The sequence below is a fragment of the Lissotriton vulgaris genome, chromosome 9 (genome assembly GCF_964263255.1).
Source record: "Lissotriton vulgaris chromosome 9, aLisVul1.2, whole genome shotgun sequence".
NCBI classification, from domain to species: Eukaryota; Metazoa; Chordata; class Amphibia; order Caudata; family Salamandridae; genus Lissotriton; species Lissotriton vulgaris.
The window spans coordinates 858,657,840-858,682,527 of NC_141697.1; the positions used below are offsets into that span (position 1 = coordinate 858,657,840).

At 41.4% G+C, this 24,688-nt stretch overlaps 1 protein-coding gene across 2 annotated transcripts in view; it reads left to right on the forward strand.

The window, feature by feature from the left end:
• LOC147692372 (cytochrome P450 2G1-like) overlaps positions 1-24,688 on the forward strand; it is a 312,091-nt gene that overhangs the window by 109,962 nt on the left and 177,441 nt on the right. The gene's annotated exons all lie outside the window — the stretch shown is intronic.

The window sequence follows — 24,688 nt, forward strand, 5'->3', positions numbered from 1 at the left end:
AGCCAGTTGCAATTAAAAGAAACAGTAATTTTAAAAATATTCACAGTGCTAAATGCGGAGGAGCCGCGTTAAGAAGCTATTATTCAGCTAGTCAGTTTCACAAAGAGTAATTCCCACATAGCAGCCTGGATCGCCGCGTCTGTCAACTGTGACCCTGCATTGACAACCAATATATACTCTATGGTTGATAGCCACTAGACCGCTAACCTGCGCTGGGTGCGGCAGGGCGGAAGTGGAACATACTAACAGAATACATTATGTAGGGTAGTTATGAAAATAGTTTTTTTAAACTTTGAACAATTGTATATTACTTTTAAAAGCAATTACACAAATCGCAGTGGAACGTCATGCGTACTCGCATCGTAGGAGCACCGTAAGCACAGTGCAAGCGTACGCATAGCCATGTGACTTTAAAGGAAGAGATTTGATTGGTTCACAACACTTCCTATTCCAACTGTTGAAAGGTCCGTCCCATTTTAATCATTCTACTTTGACTTTCTACTTTCTAAGAAGAAGCATCTCTTCTGAGAATCTTGTCAAATAGAAGGAAGATTACCATAATAACAGCAAGGGACTCATCTTCCAGCCATTCTTCAGAGGAATATTTTATTCCTGAAGAGCCTCCAAAGAAGAGGAAAGAAGCTCTAATTTGGCAGTTTTTTACTTTTCCAGAAGGGCAAAAAAAGGTTAATGCTCCAAAAGTAACCTGTAAAATTTGCAAAACAACTCTTTCAAGGGGTGATCTATCTACAAAATACTCCTTTGGCACACAGATATGGAGCGACACGTGAAGAACTTTCACCCCAACAACTTTGCTCGAGCTGCAACACAGAGGTTGCAGGACAACCCACCTGCTGCTGCACCAGGCACATCAACTGCTGCACCAGCATTTTCAGCAAGCAGTCCACACCCACAACTTGATCCTGATTTTGCTGAAGTAAAAATTCCATGCATTTATTGCAATAAACTTTTGTGTTATGGGGAACAGTCTATTGACCTGATAAAACACAGGAAGCAGGAGCATAGCAGTCCTCGACATTAGTTGGTTTTTTTCATTCTTTTGTTCCTGTTGGACACTTTTTGAGTTCCAGTTCCATTTTTTTGGTTTTAAAAAAAACTTGTTGACAAAACACAAAAAATTGAAAACTGAAAACACAAAAAAAACAGAATTAAAATGATCTGCTCCTAATAACTACATGGACACGGAGTTAAGAATGTGAGGATTTAATGTCCCAAGCACCGGGTACGCTACTTCCCATTGCTAGACTCGCGGCAAGTCCCGTGGCAGCCTATGTTCCCAGAATGCACTGGGCGCACGCTCTGGTAACCTAGAGCCCGTCGCCACATGGATGTTTAAGGAGCTGCAAAGGGACCCCATCCCCCGGGACTCAAAAAATAACATTTGGGACCGTGTGGGGAACCCCAATACCCCCTGGTCCCAGCCAGCTCCCCGCATAGTTCGAGAGCCGGCATTGCTTTGTCGGAGAGAGCAGTTTATATGCTCCTCTCTCTAACAAAAAGCAATCTGCTTGCCTTCTTAAAAAAGACAGCATAATAACTTGCTCTCTCTTTCAAATAGGAAAGCCGTTTACTGTGCTAAAGTGGAAGCCGCAACGCTCCGGCCCTACCATAGCAAACAGTAGTGGCCCGGGGGGTAGGCACCCCGGGACACTGCAGGAGCCGGCCCTGGGAGGTGTCGGACCCCAGGGCCATCAAGAGCTTCAGGAGGGAGGCCGCAAGACCCCCTCCCATCATTAAAAAGCCCCAAAAGATGGTGGTCCCCGGGGCTGGGGGTCCGTGCCGTCACGGACCCCCCAATTTTAAATATTACTACCCCAGGAAGGTGGCACCTTACAAGCCCCCCCATTATAGAAAAAAATTGACCCCGGGATTTGGCCCCCCAGGAGCTCAATCAATCAATCAAGGACATTTATAGAGCGCACTACTTACCCGTTGGGTCCCAAGGCGCTTAGGGGGGGGTGTGCCGTTACTGCCCGAACAGCCAGGTCTTGAGCTTCTTCCTGAAGGAGAGGAGGTCTTGGGTCAGGCGCAGGTCGGCCGGGAGGGAGTTCCAGGTCTTGGCGGCCAGGTAGGAGAAGGACCTTCCTCCTGTTGTCGCTCTACGGATGCGTGGGACGGTGGCGAGGGCGTGGCTGGCTGATCGGAGGTGGCGTTTGGGAGCGTAGAAGTTGATTCGGTTGTTGAGGTAGCTCGGGCCTTGATCGTGTAGGGCTTTGTGTGCGTGGGTGAGGAGACGGAAGGTGATTCTTTTGTTGACAGGGAGCCAATGCAGGTCTCTCAGGTGTCCGGAGATGTGGGTGTTTCGTGGGATGTCGAGGAAGAGTCTGGCTGAGGCGTTCTGGATCCGCTGGAGTCTCTTCTGGAGCTTGGCGGTGGTCCCGGCGTAGAGGGCGTTGCCGTAGTCCAGTCGGCTGGTGACGAGGGCCTGGGTGACGGTCTTCCTGGTCTCCGTGGGGATCCACCAGAAGATCTTCCGTAGCATGCGCAGGGTGTTGAAGCACGCCGAGAAGACGGCGTTGACTTGTCTGGTCATGGAGAGGGAGGAGTCCAGGATGAAGCCCAGGTTGCGTGCGTGGTTCGTCGGTTTGGGTGCGGTGCCCAGGGAGGGGGGCCACCAGGAGTCGTCCCAGGCGGTGGGTGTGGAGCCCACGATGAGGACCTCCGTCTTGTCTTAGTTCAGTTTTAGGCGGCTGGTCGTCATCCACTCGGCTACCTCCTTCATCCCTTCGTGCAGGTTGGCTCTGGCGGCGGTGGGGTCGTTGGTCAGGGAGAGGATCAGCTGGGTGTCGTCGGCGTAGGAGATTATGTTGAGGTTGTGTTGGCGTGCGATGGCCGCGAGGGGGCTCATGTAGACGTTGAAGAGGGTGGGGCTCAGCGAGGATCCTTGAGGGACGCCGCAGATGACTTCGGTGGCCTCTGACTTGTACGGTGGCAGGCGGACTCTTTGTGTTCTTCCGTCAAGGAAGGAGACGATCCATTCCATTGCCTTCTCCTGGATTCCGATGTAGCTGAGGCGTTGCACTAGGGTGCGGTGGCAGACAGTGACGAAGGCCGCGGAGAGGTCTAGGAGGATGAGGGCCGCTGTTTCTCCGTTGTCCATCAGGGCTCGGATGTCGTCGGTGGCGGCGATGAGGGCGGTCTCGGTGCTGTGGTTGGCTCGGAAGCCGGACTGCGAGGGGTCGAGGGATCCGTTCGTCTCGAGGAAGGCGGCCAGCTGTTTGTTGATGGTCTTCTCGATGACTTTGGCTGGAAACGGGAGTAGCGAGATGGGGCGGTAATTCTTGAGTTCGGTGGGGTCTGCTGTAGGTTTCTTGATTAGAGCGCTGAGTTCGGCGTGCTTCCAACTCTCGGGGAAGGTGGCGGTGTCGAAGGAGGTGTTGATAATGTCCCGCAGGTGGGGTGCGATTACAGCGTCGGCCTTGTTGAAGACGTGGTGATGGCATGGGTCGGTCGGAGATCCGGAGTCGACGGAGTTCATCATGCGGACGGTGTCTTCGGTGCTGATCAGAGTCCAGGCTCGGAGGGTGGTGGTGGGTGGCGTTGCTGTGGTTGTGGCGTGCGTCGGTTGGGTGCTGAAGCTGTTGTGTATGTCCGCGATCTTGTTGTGGAAGTAGGAGGCGAGGGAGTTGCAGAGGTCTTGCGAAGGGGTGATGTCGTTGTTTCCGGCGTTGGGGTTGGAGAGCTCTTTCACGATGTTGAACAGTTCCTTGCAGTTGTGTGCGTTGTTGTCCAGCCGGTCCTTGAATGCAGTTTTCTTGGCGGCGCGGATCAGTTGGTGGTGCTTCCGGGTGGCGAGTTTGAGGGCGGTCATGTTGTCCGGTGTAGGTTCCTTTCTCCAGACTTTCTCGAGGGCTCAGCAGTTCTTCTTGGAGCTCTTGAGTTCGTCGGTGAACCATGGGGCTCTCTTGCTGCCGGGTCTGCTGGGCGGGGTCCTCAGGGGGGCGAGTTCGTCCGTGCAGTTGCTGATCCACTTCGTGAGGTTGTCGGCGGCCTGGCTGGGGTTCGCTGAGCTGGCAGGAGGGTGCTGGCTCAGGGAAGCGGCGAGCTGGTCGGCTGTGATCTTGTTCCAGCTTCTTCTAGCAACCTGTTGCTGGTGGTGGTGGATCGTCGTTCTTCTGAAGGTGAAGTGGACGCAGCTGTGGTCCGTCCAGTGGAGTTCTGTGGCGTGGCTGAAGGCGATGTCTTTGCTGGATGAGAAGACGGCGTCGAGTGTGTGTCCGGCGAGGTGGGTGGGGGTGCTCACCAGTTGCTTGAGTCCAAGGTTGGCGAGGTTGTCGAGCAGGGTGCTGGTGTTGCGGTCGTTGTTGTTCTCCAGGTGGAAGTTGAGAGAGCTAATTAAGAATAAAACGGACTTCCAGTTTTTTTTCCTTTTCACCACGTACGAGTACCATACCCATACCCCGCGTTTTTTTTTAACACAAAAAATGTTTGGGCCTAAAGATCCATGTGGGACCCCCTGAGCAGGCCTAGAGGGTCAACATGTTTCTACCCTGCCCCCTTTCCTTATTTATTAACTTTCTTTTACAGTTTTTTTGTGACTCAGTGCTACACTTCCTAGTTTGAAGTGTTGACAGACAGCTGACATCCAATCAGCATGCAGCTCGTGCTCTTAATTGTACGGATTTTCATACGCGTGCCGTACTTCGTCTCTAGTTATCACTATGATTTGACTTTTGATTTTCTCAGGAACTACTGAACGGATGTACGCAATTTAACAAAAAGCGCAATCTGCGTACCGAACTCTACCTCTCTGCTAAACAAGGGTGTGACTTTCTTCAAATAAAGGCAGGTGTGCAATAGTTTAGCTGCTGCGGTTTATGTGAAGTGAGGCTCGTGATCAAGGGTGCAAACCCGAAATGCGTTGAGCCGCGTATCGGATGGACTGCGTTTCCTGATCCTGCTGTGGCCTCCGTGATAGAAGTTCACCCTCCGGGAGGGCATCCTTACCTGGGGCCACCAGTTCGATTTTTGATGTTTGCGGCCAGGCTCGGTCGCTAGGATGAACCGCTGCGGAAGAGCGGATCCAGGCACTTGTGAAAGCGGGTGCCACAATGGAGCGGAGGGCTCTATACGGACTGTGGTGTTTACTTACAGCAGGATGCAGTTTACGCTGTTTCATCAACCCACTGGGGTATTTTAATTTTTCGAACTCTGAACTATGGCGCCACCCACTGTGGTAAAACTACCTATTGTGACTGCCAATACCAGAATGCATCTGTAGCATACGTCGAGTGAGGCGTAAGGACACGCCCACAAGGGTGTGACTTTCTTCAAATAAAGGCAGGTGTGCAATAGTTTGGCTACCGTGCTTTATGTGAAGTGAGGCTTGTGATCAAGGGTGCAAACCCGAAACGCGTTGAGCCGCATATCAGATGGACTGCGTTTCCTGATCCTGCTGTGGCCTCCGTGATAGTAGTTCACACTCTGGGAGGGCATCCTTACCTGGGGCCACCAGTTTGTTTTATGATATGATATATATATATATATATATATATATATATATATATATATATATATATATATATATATATATATTACCTTCTGGCGGTCGCCAGTAGGTATATATAGTTAGGATTTTTTCCCTATGGGATTTTTGAAAATTCTATGTCTAATAACTTTGGCGTTTGTGGATGGAATCGGCTGAAATTTTCAGGAAAATGGCACATTTTGTTTCTGAGCAGCCCCTGAAAATTTGGGGGGGTTCGTCAAGGGGGGGCCGAGAAAAAAGGGGGGTCCCAAAACGCGTTTTTCCAATGTTAATTTCCATAGGGCGGTTGGCCTCACTTTTAGCCCGAACGGCTGAATGGATTTGCACGAAACTTGGCAAAATTGTAGGGACTGTTAGCCCGATGTGCCTTTGCTAGGTCTCAATATATGTGCTTCAGTGGATTTTGAGAAATTAACTTTCAAAAAAGATATATATCTGTAACAGCGCTCCGGGTAGCGCTCCGGTTCGCGTACTTTTCGCGTAACGGGAACTTTGCGATGCGAAGCTGATTGGCTCTCCAGTGTCTGTCAACATTCTAAACAGTCCGGAGCGGCCGCCATCTTGTCTCTCGGTCGGATCGAGAGACAAGAGGAGGCCAAAACAAAGGGGGAAATTACCATAAGGGGGCATAGTAGATCCTCGTTGACCCTCTAGTTTTTATGTGGAGGTTTTAAAAGGGCCCAGCAGGGCAAAAAAAAATATTATTTTTTTTTTTTGCGTGGGGAGCGCCCAGTCCGCAAACCGGAAAGCGTTCTGGGCAGCGTACTATAAGGAAAAAAGAATGATAGACTTTTCAAATACTGTATGTTAATTGTTTGTTGTTTTTGTTGATTATTTTTTATTTTCTTTATTTTTTAAGCATTTTTTTTATTGTGATTGTGTTTCATAATTTATTAAACTTTCTAACATTTCACTGTCAGAAATTTCATAATTCTCATTGAATATACTTTGGAGTCTTTGAGGGTGTAAAATGTCCTCATTTTTAAGGAGGTTATCTACTGCTTGCACAAATTGCAGTAGTTCCTGGTCCCTACTTTCATTCATAAATTCATTTTCATTTTGATCAATGATTTCTTGGCTGCTCTCTTGCAGGACAATTTTAAAATCAACTTTCTGTTCGCCTTCCATTTTGCCTGAAATTTGGATAAAAAAAATATATATTAGTAGAGATAGGGCACTGTTGGGATTAATTTTAGATAGGCAGTTTTTATCAGTGAATTTATCTTTTGGCAGTGTATAGTATCAGAGTGGAAGTAGGACTATAAAAAAGTGTATGTGATTTTACGTAAGTAAATTCATAATTATACAAGAGAAGCCTAACTCCATCCTTAACTATAACAGAGAAGTCTATCTAAATCTATAACTACTACAGAGGGATAGTATATAACTATCGGAAAAAGTTTACCATATTAATTTACAGTGTACAATATACTTCAGTTTTAAAAATAACAACTTACCTTCACAAACAAGTTGAAGTGTTTAGTGATAATTCAAATGTAATGTACAACAAGAAGTAGCAGTCAAAATGGATGTGTTTCCTTCTCTTCCTTTATATATATTCAGGTATATAACCAATCAAATGTCAGGTAATAAAAGTAGAAAATGAAAGTAACATTTTCATTCCAACACTTTAGATGTGTTTTGTGAAGTAATTTACCTCACTGTATTTAGAGTGGTCTACAGGCTTAATGGCTAAATGGAATTTCAATCAAATTTGTGAAAATGAAAGGGATTGTTATGTAGTATGAGCTAATGTATATTTGGTGAGAGTGTCTCCAGTCGTTTTTCTGTGAATTACTTTCCCACCTTTTTTATTGGACCGCTTCCCGGTATGCGTCCCGGTCCGCGAACCAGCAGCGTTACGGGAGTCCACCATTTTGTGTTTCGGTCGAATCAAGATACAAGAATGGGTAGAAGGGGGCACGGTAGATGTATCTTGACCCCCTAGGTTTTCTGAGGGTGGCTGAGGAGGACCATATGTGCGGGAAAAAAACATTTTTTTTTAAAATTTTGCGCGGTTAGCTTCCAGTTCGCGTACCGGGTAGCGCTCTGGGAGCGTAGTTTGATGAAAATTAGAGAAAAAAGTTAGAGAAAAATAATAATTGTGAGTGATCAGATGTAGGGTAGCTCTGAGAAGAGCTTTTGGGTTTATGGTACATTTTGGTACTTATAAGTAGGTACCAATGCACAGTCTTAAATTCAAAATGAAAATTCTGTTGCCCTCATCTGAGAAGTGAACTCCATCTCCTCTGTAGATATCTTGCATGTAGTAACGCAAGTTATTGTTGTACATGGAGCCCATTCCATGGTCTCTCATGTAAGCTGAAACAGATTTGTTTACATGCTTCCTCGACTTCTCAATTTGTGGACAAAATTGGTTGGACCACCTCCATTTCTGTCTTTATATATATATATACCAAGGCAGTTTGAGGCAAAAGTGCCATTAATTGCTCAAAGGTGTCCTTTAAAAGCATTTCCAGACCTACCCCAGTCAAAGTGCCCAAATCATTACCTCCACAGTGCACAATTAACAGGTCAGGTTTTGGCAAATGCATAAAGGTTTTCACCAATGGTATCAATTGGTGACATTTTAATCCTCTTTGGCCCAACCACCTAATTTCCACATCTTGTAAATTGAGGTTAGGTAAATTTCTGTTCTCAGCATATCTTTGAGCCCAGTAGATGTAACTATGTCCAACAATCCAGACATTAAACATGGTGAGAGAAGGTTGGGCTGCAGTCAGATGAAGTGTGGTAATGAAAGGGCAGTTGAAACAGCAGGAGTTTGTAAAGAAAAAAAACTGTGGATTTCCAGTGCTAATGATTCATTAGCAGTGATTGGTGCATTTCCATTTCTGAAAACAGAAAGTTAGGGTGCATGGATGTGTTCTTTGAAAGATGTAATTTGAATGGTCAAGGAAAAAACATTTAATGAAAGATTGCACTGGATACGCAGGTGCACTGAGAGTTCAGAGTTCAATTGAAACATTGTTGTGTGAACTTGCAAACATGAGAGGTGTTTCAGGAGGTGGTTGCTAAGCAAAAAAGGCAGAGAGGGCAGAGGGGGGAAGGGTTTTGATTTGAAAAAAGTGAGGGAAGAGTTATGATTGGCTAATATGAGAGATATGTGTAATGAATATCAGCATTTCTGTGCTTTATATAGCTGCAGCCTCTGGAGTGCATCCTCTTTGTTCTGCTGAAGACAATTTGGTGTATTTTTGAGACTGTTTTGAAACTCAAAAAGTATTTGCTAAGGTGAGAAAAGATTTATTTAATTTAGATAGAGAATAGTATAATTTAAGGAGAAAATGATGAAGAAAGCTGTGTTTTTAAAATGTGGCTTTGTCTCAAGTGATATACAAATAGATTTTGTTTCTTTGAGAAATTGTAAATGCATATTCTGTGTAGAAATCTGGCATGCAGTAACGCATATTATTGTTGTACATGGAGCCCATTCCATGGTCTCTCATGCAAGCTGAAACAGATATGTTGTGTTTAAAAACGATTTTTGAAAACAATTACATTTCTGGATATGTTCTGCTAGAGCTTCATAGGTTGTTTGGGCCATATTTATAAGGCATTTGAGTGTCTCTGATGTTATTGTTCCCATTTTAATTGAAGAGCTTTCTTCATGGGGCTAGTTTCTTGTAAATACGCTCCCACCTGTGCTTGGTAAATTTAGATTTTGATTATGGGAGTTACATAGCCATGTTAAAAATGTCCCAAAAATGGTGCAAGGGCATTCAAAAAAACGCTTTCATGTGTCTTAAGGACATTTGTAGTCATTTCCTCTTGAATGTAGGTATACAATTGATTTATATGCTGTGTTTAAAAACAATTTTTTGAAATCAATTACATTTCTGGATATGTACTGCTAGAGCTTCATAGGTTGTTTGGGCCATATTTATAAGGCATTTGAGTGTCTATGATGTTATTTTTCCCTTTTTAAATGGAAAGCGTTCTTCATGGGGCAAGTTTCTTGTAAATACGCTCCCACCTGTGCTTGGCAAATTTAGATTTTGATTATGGGAGTTACTTAGCCATGTTAAAAATGTCCCAAAAATGGTGCAAGGGCATTAAAAAAAACGCTTTCATGTGTCTTAAGGACATTTTCAGTCATTTCCGACTGAATGTAGGTATACAATTGATTTATATGTTGTGTTTAAAAACGATTTTTTGAAATCAATTACATTTCTGGATATGTACTGCTAGAGCTTCATAGGTTGTTTGGGCCATATTTATAAGGCATTTGAGTGTCTATGATGTTATTTTTCCCTTTTTAAATGGAAAGCGTTCTTCATGGGGCAAGTTTCTTGTAAATACGCTCCCACCTGTGCTTGGCAAATTTAGATTTTGATTATGGGAGTTACATAGCCATGTTAAAAATGTCCCAAAAATGGTGCATGGGCATTCAAAAAAACGCTTTCATGTGTCTTAAGGACATTTTCAGTCATTTCCGACTGAATGTAGGTATACAATTGATTTATATGTTGTGTTCAAAAACGTTTTTTTAAATCAATTACATTTCTGGATATGTACTGCTAGAGCTTCATAGGTTGTTTGGAGCATATTTAAAAGGCATTTGAGTGTCTATGGTGTTATTTTTCCCATTTTAATTGAAGAGCTTTCTCCATGGGGCAACTTTCTTGTAAATACGCTCCCACCTGTGCTTGGCAAATTTTGTTTTTGATTATGGGAGTTACATAGCCATGTTAAAAATGACCCAAAGATGGTGCAAGGGCAATCAAAAAAAACGCTTTTACTTGTCTTAAGGACATTTTCAGTCATTTCCTCTTGAATGTGGGTATAAAATTGATTTATATGTTGTGTTCAAAAACGTTTTTTGAAATCAATTACATTTCTGGATATGTACTGCTAGAGCTTCATAGGTTGTTTGGAGCATATTTAAAAGGTATTTGAGTGTCTATGATGTTATTTTTCCCATTTAAATTGAAGAGCTTTCTCCATGGGGCAAGTTTCTTGTAAATATGCTCCCACCTGTGCTTGGCAAATTTAAATTTTCATTATGGGAGTTACATAGCCATGTTAAAAATGACCCAAAAATGGTGCAAGGGCAATCAAAAAAACGCTTTCATGTGTCTTAAGGACATTTTAAGTCAATGAGGAAACACAGGTGATGTAATTCTGAAATGAGGAAAAGAAACTCCACATTTTTCAATTACATCACTAGTGTTTCCTAAGTTTATGAATGACATTGTGCAGATGAAGTTTAGGTCTGACCACAGATTAAAAAGAGGTCTGCCCTTTGTTCAAGAGTGAAGTGGACATGACTTACTTCATTGGTAGGCCTTCACATGTATTATTTCCTTTGTTTTCTTCAACAAGCGAAAATCTCATCTGCAACCGTGTGTTGGCCTCACCTCAAACAAACAAAACTGGTGATGGACCGAATGTGGATCAATGTCACACATTCACCCCAGTCCAAAGATCTGGGCCCAAACAAACCTCTAGATAGGCCACACCTTATCGTCATCCTGAATCAATCATTTAAAATGTTAGGGAGAGATTTATGATAGGTGTATGCCTGTTTTGTACCACTGTGCGTCACTTTTGTGACGCAGTGGTGGTGCAAAAGATTTGCTATGTTAAATAATAAGTAGGGTGTTAAGTTTTTGATGACTATTATTCATTTCCTGTTTGGTAATAGTGGTTAATAACATTTTTTATTATATTTTTCCACAGATTCAACTGCAGATCATTTCAAAATTTGAAAAATGCCAACTAAGAATCGAATTAGAAAGGCTAGAAAACGTCAAAGACAGCAGGATCATCTATTATTGCAGCAGTCCTCTCCCAAAAAAACTTGTGAAATCACCAAGAAAGCTCCGGGTAAGAGCACGAAATCATTCATAAGAAATAGTAAAAAACGTATTTCAACAAAAAATGTTTCGGTCCAGAAAAAGAGAAGCAATTTAAATGGAAAGGAAAAACCAATCAAAAATGTTACTGCTAGAGCAGGAGATAACTCTGTGCATGATAGTAGAAGGAAACAACAGTTTAGGGACATTCGAAAACGAATGTTACGCAACAGGATAATAGTAAATTTATTAAAAAATATTAAGAAAGGCAAACAGAAAGTGGCATTTTATAAGAAAAAGAAAAATGTAGAGAAAATTATTGATCATGCTTTCAAAATTAAGCGAAAGTTGTTTATTTTGGTAATCAATAGAATTAGGACACTAAACAAGGTAATTTCTGATTTCAAATCAAATAGTAGATGGAAGAGAGTAGTTAATTGTAGTAACTTTTGTGAAGTTTTTTCCGGAGAATGGATGCATAGTTCAAGTTGTGAGGCATTTTTTAATGAGGAGAGTTATTTTCAGGATAATGATTTGGTGCTTGCAGTTGACACCAGTGGTCGAGCTTATGAAGTGAAGGATGGTTGTCCAGTTGAAAAAGAAAAACTTGTGACAACAGAGATAGAAGAGGTGTTAGGTAATGAGGTTTTAGAAAGACGTCCTAAAGGTCCTGTGTACATTTGGAAGTGTAGTTCTATTTGCAGTGTGCGACAGGATTCCATCAATTTGCTTTGTGATTTTGTACGGACATTTAATAAGAAAAGTTTGAAGCAGAAAATGAAGTTGTTGCAAGAATTAGATCCTTGCAGAGTCAGACAAATGACAGGTTTGCGTGGTCATTCACTGGCTTGTCTTTCCAGGAGAGCATGCCAGAGTGTTTTTCATCATTTCAGGATGCTAGCAGTGCATCATAATAAAGTGAGGAAATTAGTGAGAATGTTGTATCATGCTAAGAGTCCAGCAATTATGCTTAAACAATTATGTGCTGCTCTTTTGCATGGTTCTGAAATAGATGTCAAGAATATTTGTGAAGAAATTGAGTTTTGTTACTTTGGAAGTGAAGATGAGAATGTTCAAATTGACCCAGAAGTAGAGGGTAATGTTGAAGATAATGTACAGGTTTCCAGTACAGATAATTTTCAGAAGGAAATTGCCACGTTTCAGATGAAATCAAGTGAGAGGCCTAATTTCACTTGTGTGTGTTGTCTACGCACTTATTACAAGAATCAGATTAAGTTAGTGGATTTATATGCAAAAAGTGAAAGGGAAAATAATAGTGAATGGAAGGATTTTGCCACATACTTGATGGTAGAAAATTATTTTGATTTGGGATCGGATCAACGTGTGTGTACTTATTGTTGTAACAAATTAAACCAAAACCAGATGCCTGCTAGGGCGGTTCATAATAATCTGGAATTGGTTGAGATTCCTTCTGAATTGAAGGATTTAAATACTTATGAATCTATTTTGATTCAAAGTATCCATCCCTTTCAGGCTATTGTAAGAATGGAGCCAAAGACAGGGAAGTTGCCTCCATCAGATTTACAGAGAGGATTAAAGGGAAGAGTTGTTTATTTGCCTCTAGATTTGAACAAAAACATTAACACAATTGGAGTAGAAAAAGTGGAAGAGGAACCTCTGGTTATCTTGGTTAATGGGGTTCTGACAAAGAATAAGAAAATATGGCAAGATTTAGTGGAGGTTAGGAAAGTCAAAAAGGCAACATTGTATTTGAAGAAAAATAATAAGTACTATAAGAATGTATATGTTGCAGAAGAGGAAGTAAGTGATGAAGAGGATAGCGATTTGTGTGCTGGCCAAATTGAGAAAGTAGAGGCCTCTAAAAGTGAAGAAATATATGAACATTATAGTGTTCATCCTTTGCATTCCAAGGAAGTCATGGGGAATGCTATTGAGTTGTTTCAAATGAAACAAGCCAAAGTGAGTCCCATTAGTGTTTGGGAGGAAAGTTTGGAAGCTCGGTGTTTCCCTCAGCTATTTCCAACAGATCAAGGAGGAAGATATGATGAGCGACCTCATCAAATTCCTGCGTCTGAATACCGGACTTTACGATTGTATGCAGAAGATCCTAGGTCTCGTCAATGCATTCCCTATTTGTTTCATCTCCTGTTTGAAAGCGATCTGTCTGGACTGTCATATGCAGTGAACCACATCTTAAAAAGTGGTATACAGATGCAAAACATCTCGGCAAGTGACTTTATGCATAAAGTCAATGTCCAAGACAGTATTTTGGATTCTCACCAAATTAATCTCATGGCGTGTCAGCGTGGTGCTAATGAGTACTGGTACCGTCGTCATGGTGATTTAAAATGTATGCTGAGGAACTTAGGAACTCCAACATGGTTCCTCACTCTGAGCTGTGCCGAGTATGGCTGGGAAGACTTACTTGAATTTCTACGAGAGGCAAATGGAAATATTGAAAACATTGAATTCAAGACACCCGGAGAACTGTGTTCTTTGGATCCAGTGAATGTATGCAGGTACTTCAATCATAGATTTGAAGCTATGATGTCTTTCATCACAAATAAGAAGAATCCACCTCTTGGAGAGGTGTTGGATTTCTTCTGGAGAAAGGAGTACCAAGCAAGAGGTGCTCCTCATATACATATGTTGCTGTGGATCAAGGATGCACCTAAATTTGGAACAGATCCGGATGACTTAGTGATGAATTTCATAGAACAGTATTCTACGTGTGCTGTTCCAAACGCAACGGAGAAGAAAAGCCTAAGAGAACAAGTTCTACGTTTCCAAAGCCATCGTTGTGGAAAGTACTGTTGTCGTAAATTCAGAAACAAGGACAAGTTCTACACCAAATGTCGTTTCAACTTTCCACGACTGGTGATTTCTAAAGGAAGAGTGAACAGTTTGATGTCTTCTCTGCGACATAATGTGACGAGGAAATCACCCAAAAATACATACAATTTGAAAAGGAACGAAGAGTCCAAGTACATCAACGACTACAACCCAGTGATTTTGTCCATGTGGAATGCTAACATGGATATACAGTTTGTGGCTGACAACTGTATGGCTGTGGCTCGGTATGTGACATCTTACATCACCAAAAAAAGAAAAAACAGAATTGAAGGATATATGGGAGGATATTTCCCATGAAAAAAGCCTCAGCAAGAAGTTGTACAGTTTCAGTTTGAAGATGTTGTCGCATCGAGAAATCGGAGCTTACGAATGTTCTGACCAGTTGTCTTCAGCAAGTCTCTATGCCAAATCCAGGAGTATCGTTTGGGCGAGTCTTGGTCTTGCTGCAACGCGAAATCGAGTTCTAAAACCTGTCCGGGAAATTGAGTATTTGGCGGAAAAGGAGCCAAACAGTACCGACATTTTGAAGACCAACATGTTGGATACATATTACCCAAATCGAAGCAGTCACCTTGAGAATGTTTGTCTATATGAGGTTCTACAAAATTACATATTCAAGAGGAACATCAAAGAAGATATTGAGAAAGGAATGTATGCTGTAATTGGAAGTGAGGGATGTCTGGTCAAGCAAAGAAAATGCCAATTAGTAAACCATCGAAAATTGAGTGGCGAATCTCCAGAAAAAAAAAGTTTTTCTATTTAGCACTTTTGCAACTTTTCAAGCCTTGGCGTGCAGAAGAGGAACTGCTTGGAGATTTCCTCTGTTACGAAGACTCTTTCACTGCCGCTAAGGAGACCATAGAATGTCCTGCTTTTCCCAAATATCAAGAAATGTTGACTTTGGAAATTGAGCAGGAAGCAACGATTGCAGCCGAGATTGCCAGAGACAGTTCTCAGGACAGTCAGAGTTCTGTTTCATTGAGTCAGGATCCACTAGGAGGACCTATTATCGAAAATGAAGCTGCCACTGCTATGAATGAAGTGGAAAGAGCCATGGCACATGCTCAGGAGGATGCGGTTTACTTAGAAGACTTGGAAAAACAACTCAACATTGAGCAGAGGAAAATATATGACGAAGTTACCAAGCAAATTGATCATGGATTAAGTCATGAGAAGAAAGAGTGCTCATGTACGTCGTTGAAGCCTGTCCGACTGTACGTGAGTGGAGAAGCGGGAACTGGAAAAAGTTTCCTTATTAAAGCAATTTCTTGTTATTTGCAGGAAAGGACTGAGTCATCCCTGTCTTGTGTTGTTACCGCTCCTACTGGACTGGCAGCACATAACATTAAAGGTATTACTTTGCATCGTCTACTGATGCTGCCAGTGGAACATGACAACAAATTACAATACCACAAGTTATCTGGGGATGCTTGTTGTGAAGTTTCAAGAGTCTTGAGATAAATGAAACTTCTTATCATTGACGAAGTAAGCATGGTTTCCAATGTCATGCTTGCCTTTGTGCATTTGAGAATGCAAGAAGTTCTTAAAACTGAGTATGATGTGTTATTTGGTGGCAAACACATCATTGTTTTCGGAGATCTTCTGCAGCTGACACCAGTAAAAGGACAACCTGTGTTCAAAATACTCACGCATGAAGATACCAGGAAGTGACTAGGGAGCATTGGCAATGTCAATATATGGTTAAACTTCAATTATGCTGAACTGCATGAAAATATGCGTCAGGCAAAGGATGAAGATTACAAGAATATTCTACAAGATATTAGAATTGGAAAAGTGACCGAGCATGGGAAAGAAGCTTTAAATGCACGATTACTGTCAAATTTATATCCAGAACAAAACGTTGTGCCTGAGAATATTTTTCAGAAAATTACTGAGAAGAAATCCGGAATATGTTTGATGCCAACTCTTGCAGAATGTGCCATCTTCAACAACAAAATGTGGAATTTATAAAAGCAAGAGATTGTGAAACTTGAAGCTATTGACAGAATAGAGCATATGGGATCAACAATTATTTTGTCTGAGAATTTGAAATCAAAATTGGATTCATTAGAGAAGACTATATTTAAAACAGCGGGTTTTGAAAAGACTTTGAATGTGTGTGTAAATTGCGGAATCATTTTGAGAAGGAATTTACATGTTGAAAGAATTCTGGTAAATGGATCAATGGGTAATGTTGTTGATTTTGAGAAATACAGAAGTAGAGATGGTATTGAATTTTTAAAAATTAAATTTGATGGCATTGAGGAAGTACAGCTAATTGGTTGTTGTTCTGCTAGGTTTTTGCTTGTTAAAGACTTATATGTTTGCCGTAAACAGTTTCCTGTTTGCTTGGCATATGCGGTGACAATCCATAAATCGCAAGGTTTACGTGTAGATAGTGCATTGGTGAATATTGGCAGTTCTGTGTTCAAGGAGGGTATGGCATATGTGGCATTGTCACGAGTTAGAACTTTATCGGGATTGTACTTGATTGATTGTGATTTCACAAACATTTGTGCGGATCTAGATTGTGTTAAGGAATACAATAGGTTAAGAAGAGAGTATGCGCCACATTTGCCTCAATATCCTTTGTTTGAGAAACGTGTAGTAGGCCGTAAACGAAGAAATATCAGTAATAGTAGGGAGGTTGTAGCAAAAAGCCCAAAAGTCGATGAACCGAAAATTGTAAGCAGAAAGAAAACGGATTCTGTTGAAGATGTTGTCGGTTTTCAATTTGAAAACAGTTCTGGTGTCAACTGCTATGCAAATGTAGTGGTTAATGTTCTCTTTTCACTAGAGACTTTAAAAGAACAGATTGTGTTCAATTCGGAACAAAGTTTATGCTGTTTGTTGAATTCTGTGTTAGAGAAATGTAGCACTGATCGAACAAAAGTAGAAAGTGTGTCTGAAGTTCGTTATCTGTTAGATGAATGTTCAGGTCAAACAGACTTCTCTGAAAATAATCAGCAGGATTGTCAGGAGTTTTTAATGTATATGCTTGATGTATTGCAAGATGAGGGTGTAGATGTAGATCACCTGTTTGGGCTTTCTTATCAATGGCAGCATGACTGCGAGAACTGTACATTATCAAGTACTACTAGTGTAGACTCAGAAAGATTTATATATTTAACTTTGCCAGACAGTAAATCAGTCTCCTTTAATAAGCTAGTAAAAGCAGCTGATCACAACATGGAGTGTAGCCAATGTAAATCTGAAATGATGTCAACATTATTTATACGAAGATATGGCCAGTATGTCATTTTAATGATCCAACGATGTAGGCCTGATGGATCAAAATTGACAACTTTAATAAAAAATGTTGTTGCTTCGCAGTTGTCAATATCAGGAAGGACTTTTGTAACTGCAGCAATTATCTATCACGATGGTCCTTCAACAACATCAGGACATTACACAGCTTATTTAAAGTCTAGAAACAGCTGGTCATTCTGCAACGATTCTGTTGTAACTTTCAAAAAAAATTGCCGTTTGACCTTAAAAATTCTTACCTGGTGTTTTTAAAACCAAAATTTTAAGGAAAGAATCTCGGGATTTGCTCTGAGGAATTGCAAAAGGTTCATGAAGTAGAGGGAATGTAAGTCTGCAATGCTGTCTAGATTATTGGTCTAAAACTTTTAATTATAATGTCATTTTAAAAATCCAACTATATAAACCTGATGCAAGTAAGTCTGCTTCATAGTAAGCAGTATCAGTGTCATAGGAAAAGTAGAACATGAGTGAGCAAGAAGGGTAAGATATTAGTAGTCCAGGATTGTGAAAGTAATCTTAAATGTTTTCTTTCTGAAAGTTGCGAAAATAGAAAATGACGGGATTTGATTACAAGAATTACAAGAGTTGTAAATCGCTCCAACATGATTTGGCCATGTGGAAACATGTGGTAGAATGTGAGAAGTCTTTTATTGTATGTAACATATTTTTCAAAACGATGGAGGTTTTCTTTCAGAAAGTGGCGGGCTGAAAATATTAATAGCACAACAGAGTGTACGCTGTTCATAGGACATCCTTCGACGTTATGGAAAGTAAGTTAATTTTAAGGAGTTTTGAATTCAGATTTCTTATGTTGTATGGGTTTTTTAAACACAATCATTTTGATTGTGTTTTTTTTCCCCGCTGTTACATGATGAATACCTTCAAGTCACTGATTTAAGTGAAATTTGATACATTCTGAGAACAGCAAAAATAAACCATTTAACATGTATAATTAATGTTCTACTTTTTGTACTTATGATATACATTTAGAAATGTGAGGTAGACATGGAAAAACTGAGGCTTCTGTGAATATCAAAGTTAATGCATACACTGCTGCACTTCTGTGTACTGTTTTTTTTATGCTGGACTACATCTGCACTATGAGATACCTAAGCAAAGGCAACACAGGTCAGGAATGATGTAATATGTGACATGATCAGCAGTGGATTGCGGGTAACAGTATCTTTTGTTTACTCTCTATAGCTGTCTTTCTTTTAACATAACTGTCTGTTTCCTTCCCTTATACTTACTGTTCTTTTTTTAAATTTTTTTTTTTGGTTCGCTCCCGGTTCACGTACCAGGGTGCGAACCGGGAAGCGAACTAAAAGAAATAGAGGTTGGCAGAGTTCCAAAAATTCTACCAATTTTTTTATAATGGGGAGGTAGTTCTGAAAAGAACTTTTTTTTTTGTTTTTGTTGTTTTAAATTTTTTTTATTATTTTTCAGAACATTTTTTTTATTTTTTTTGTATTTTCTGAACATTTTGATATTTTTTTGTTTTGTTTTTTGGGGGGAGGGGGGAAACAAAAACGATTCATTGAAAAGGGCTCAACGGGAGCAACAAAAAAAAGAAGAATTTATTGTTTGGGGCGTTTCGGGCAAACATGATTATCAATAGCTTTGATAATTAGAGTAATGCTACTTTCTCTGTAGCAAATGAGTTGATTACAGCGCACGCACACTTGCTTCACTTCCCCAAACTTCATTTGTATGTTTGGGACCATCTCCCTCGCCTCTGTTCCCGTCACTTCTTGTACAACCGATCTTCTTGCCATCGCAGGGGGATTTTGTTGCTCATCACGTAGCTGGGCAGCACTATAGTTGTTTGGATGCCACCTACTCATATGCCGATGGATAGTGTAATTGCCGTAACTGTATTTTTTATCAGTCCCCCTGGACAGTCTATCATTACATATACGGCAAAACACGTAGCGTGCATTTACTTTTTTTTGGCCCTCAGGAAATTAAAAAAATTGCCAAATGTAGTTCTTCTTCCGATTATACCTCCTGGGCTCCTCTGGCAAAAACAGTGTCTCTTCCTGCTCTTCCTCCTCTTCCTGTTCTTCCTCTTCTTGTTGTATAATTACTTCAGCAGGTGGTCTTCTCTTCCTTGGATCTGGTGGAGGTGGTGGGTTAGAACCAGCTGAAGCTACTAATGAAGCCATATCTCAATGTTAATAAAGGGTCTTTCTCTCACCAAGATGAAAGTCAGAGTGAGGAAAGAAGGAGGAGTTTTCATCATTTGGGAAAAGCAAAAGTTCTAAACCAATGAAAAGTGTTAATTTTAGATCACATGACCTAGTATTACATCATTAGGAAACCAAAAGTGAAATGAACCAATGAAAAGGGTTATTACCGAGTCACATGACCTGCTGTGTTTACGTTTCGCGCTTTGCGCCGCTTTCCGGTCCGCTTCCGGGTCCGCTAACTTGGCGCGTCAAATGACGTATTACGCGACAACGCAAAACGTCATGCTAACGTAACAGTTACGCAAACGGAACGTTTACCGGTTCGCGGACCAAGTCGCGGCTCCAAATTGAGCTAACGGGAAGCTGACCGGTTCGCGGACTGGGAGCGAAACAAAAAAATTTTTTTAAAAATTGTATAAAAAACATGTAAAATATATTTTAAGATTTAAAGAAGAATACATTTTACAGCTACAGATATTAGCTTTTAAAAAACCATTGAAATTCACTGAAAAAACCATAGGTTATAGACCATATATAGTTAGGAATTAGCATTTACAAAACCTTGAAAATTCAATGAAAAAACCATGGGTTATAGAACATATATAGTTAGGGATTAGCATATACAAAACCTTATTTTACTCACACAAAACCATTGAAATTTCATATATAGTTAGTTGCACTAACTATATATCGCGCACCCGCAATCCACTGCTGATGATGTCACATAATACATCATTCATGACATGGTCAGTGACATCACTGATGACATCACTGATGACATCTATGTGCTAAGTAATACCCCCACCAAACCATATAGACACTCATACTGATACTAAGAGAAACATCTAATAACCCATATACATACGCATGTAGCTACTTACCAACACATGTAGCCACTTATACACAAAGTGAAACACTAATATATATATTTAAATATTTAAACATTACTCACTAATATTTATTTTTCAGAAAGACACATATTCACTGGATGGTGTCATCAGTGATGTCATGAGTGATGTCACTGACCATGTCATGAGTGATGTAATATGTGACGCCATCAGCAGTGCATTGCACGCGCAAGTTATAGTGAGTCCAACTAACTATAACGTGGAATTTCATTGGTTTTATGTCAGTAAAATTTCCAGCTAACTATAACATGTGTCAAACCTATGGTTTTTTCAGTGAATTTCATAGGTTTTTTAAATGCTACTTCCTAACTATACCGTGTGTAAAACCTATGTTTTTTTCTGTGAATTTCATTGGTTTTTAAAATGCTAATTCAGAAAAATGTCGTGTATGCAACCTATACTTTTGGCAATAAAGTTCTGGCAATATTTTTTTCGAAAACAAGCCGTTTTCTTCACTGTTCAAGTTGCATAGAGACTCCTTGTAAAGCAATACAGAATTCGAAAGTCTGTACCTTGCCTTTTTTTAAACACATTAAAATTTGTCTGTAAATAAAAATAGCCTTACTAAACTTTCGTGCGCGACCCGGTGTGCGCACTCTCGGCAACAGTTGTCAATAAAATGGATATCGCATTTCCAGGCTTTCGGGCGCGACCGAGTGCGCGCACAAACCTATATATTTCGTAAAAACCTTGCAATTTGAACTTATTGAATTTCTTCATACACCCCTCAAAGAACTTATAGTACGTCAAAGAGACTGTACCTAGACTTCTTTTTTATTCTTATGAAACTTTTCAGTAAATGGAGCCGAATGTCTTTTTAAACTTTTGTGCGTTACCGGATGTACACACCTTGGTATTTTTTTTAGAAATATGAAACGTTTCATACTTTAACAATTGTGTGCTTAAATCCAGCTCAGAAGATATACAAAATCATGATGGTAGTTGGTTCAACCCGGACCGTTTATTAGAGGTAGATCGTCCGACTCCACCGGAAGACACCCCTAATAAAAAGGACATATATATAAAATGCGGACTAGCCGCTGTATCGTGCTAGCAAACTATAACATATAAATCGTTAGAAAAAACAAAAGGAATCGAGCAAAATCAGTAGGCCACTGATGAGATCTTTTTTTGACCACGCTAAAATAGAAAAATTAGGAACAACCCCTCATGAGAAATATGAAACTAGTGAGAGAAACCGAGCTTGACGCCATGATGGCTGCAAGACAGCTCGGCTCAGCCGCCCACCCCACCCAAAATAACGACAAATATTATAAAGATACACAACACACCCGCAAAGTAACAGGGTAAAACGTTTTATTAAATAACTATTTACATGGCAGCCTACTGCAACATGAAAACAACACTTTCAATTGGTTCTTAATAGTTTCAATTCTGGAATTTACACGCAGCACTCCACCCACTTCCCTCACTATCTTTTCTACTCTCAAGAGACAACAACGTCCTACATCTTTCGGAAGACTTTGGTGAAATGGCTACCGTATCTCATTCATCTTCCGAATCTGACCAAAATGATCGACTACCTTTAATAAGAAAAAATAAATCTTTCATCTGGCAATTTTTCACTTATCCTGAAGATCAAAAGAAAGTGAATGCACCAAAAGTAACCTGCACGATATGTGACTTGGTTCTCTCAAGAAGAAATCCAGCAAAAAAATATTTCTTTTCCATACATACCATGATGCGGCATGTCAAACAAGTGCACCCTCTGCAATTTGCAGAGGCAACGACAAGAGCCCCTGCCACGCTATTACCATTAGAGGTGGCCAGCACATCTTCTGATCGACGACCTGTATCTCCATGGAGTGCAGAGATGGACTTCAGATATTTAACTATATATGGTCTATAACCTATGGTTTTTTCAGTGATTTTCTTTGGTTTTTTAATAGCAAATATCAAAAGCTTTTTTGTGGAAAATGACTAAAATTAGGTATACATAAGCGGCGTTCATTTATGTTCACCACAGCCATTGTTAAAAGTAAAGTGAAAGTCGCGAAACAGTGGCCACGCCATCTAGTCCCTTTTAGGCCCCATCATGCACGTAAGTAACAGACATTTTCTGTGTCATGGCCTCTCTGCCCACTGCCAATAGCCTATGATTGTTCGAAATTGGTTCTCTTTGGGTCATTCTCTGTTCACAAATAAGCATAAAGTCGCAATACTCTATTTAGTTTTTGCAGATAGTGAAGGATAGGTAGTGCACACTTTTGTCCCCTTTGTAACCCATCATGCCTATCTCTGCCCCGTTTGTTGGTAGTTGGTTCAACCCGGACCGTTTATTAGAGGTAGATCGTCCGACTCCACCGGAGAACCCCCCTAATAAAAAGGACATATATATAAAATGCGGACTATCCGCTGTATCGTGCTAGCAAACTATAATATAAAAATCGTTATAAAAAAAATGAAACTAGAGAGAGGAACCGAGCTCGACGCCATGATGGCTGCAAGACAGCTCGGCTCCGCCACCCACCCCGCCCAAAATAACGACAAACACTATGCAAATATTATAAATATATACAACACACCAGCAAAGTAACAGGATAAAACGTTTTATTAAATAACTATTTACATGGAACCTACTGCAACATGAAAACAACACTTCTAATTGCTTCTTAGTAGTTTCAATTCTGAAATTGAACACCCAGTACATCCAGAGGTCATGTCCGACAAGTTGTGTGGGGGGATGCCTTGCTAATGCCGCCACCACCTTCTGTAGGAAGGACTCTGGATATCCTTGGTCCCTGAGAGGCTTCGATGTCCCTGCCTTGCACAAATGTCATAAGTTCTGGATGTTGAGAGCCATACTTCAGGGTCCGACAAGTTGTGTGGGGGGATGCCTTGCTAATGCCGCCACCCCCACCACCTTCTGTAGGAAGGACTCTGGATATACTTTGTCCCTGAGAGGCTTCGATGTCCCTGCCTTGCACAAATGTCATAAGTTCTGAATGTTGAGTGCCATACTTCAGGGTCCAAGAAACGCGTACTTGGAGGGGGCGCTTGGCTCCTGCCCCCTCCCCAAGTCTTGTTCCCCTGGTATGGCCTAAGATCGCCCCCGACATAGGCGGCCGGCTCCCGGGGTCAGGCGGAACTTCTTGCCTTTTGATGCCTCTTCCATTCTGGACCTTGTCCCACAATCCGTTTGACCTGAAGACACGTCCTGCGGTGCCCTGGTCCAACCATCACATTTACACCGTCTCACCCGCCATCCGGCTGAATTGCACCCACTCTTCCGATACAGCGACAGGCGGCTGCCACGGAGCTCAGGAAATGGCGGTCGGCTCCATAGACTTGGGCCTGGCCTGCAAGGATGGCTCTGGGCAACCCTGGAACTCGGACGCTTGACTGCTAGGGCATAAGCCCCATTCCCAAAAGCGTCCCGTCAGCCTTGAAGATTCTACAAGAGTCACCGAGGCCCCCGACTCGTGCAGACTTCCGGTGGGGAGCGACTGCCATGATTGCTCGTGGAATGGCCACGACGTACCCACGGGGTGCTCTCATGCTGACGCCAGCTTCAGTCTGAAACATCCAGAAACACTGTAGACTACCAATTCGATCAGTTCCGGTGGAGCCCCAACGACGTATCGCGTTCTTGCGTAATCCGTCATATGACGCGCCGCGTTAGCGCACCCGGAAGTGCTCCGGTGTGCGAGGCGCGAAGCGCAGCTTCCCGGAAGCAATGCGGAGCGCGTAACGTAAGCAATTACATTTCAGTTGGTTCTCCCTCACAATATTTTCAATGTCACATAAAAGTCACCCATCACCCACTGCCATCTCTGGCTGTTTTCATGGTAACACCTCATTCTGCACCTGGCTGAAGGCACAGGTCAAAAGTTCATATCTCAACGTTCTACAGCAAAGTAACAACACTGTTTTCCCTCCAGAAACACCTGCCAATCCACAGCTCTGTTACATGTCTTTTTTTTTCACACCCAATAGTACTTTTCGTTTAACATAAACATTAACATGCAACGTACTGTTCAATCTCCACTTCTTACAATCAACCAATCATTTTTATTTTTTAAACCACACCCAGCCTCTTCCTTTTTCTTTATTTAGAATTTCAACTTCTAACTACCATTCCACTTCCAGAACCGATCGGAGGACGACTTCAAATCCCTTGAAAATGAAGGTCTGGCTAAT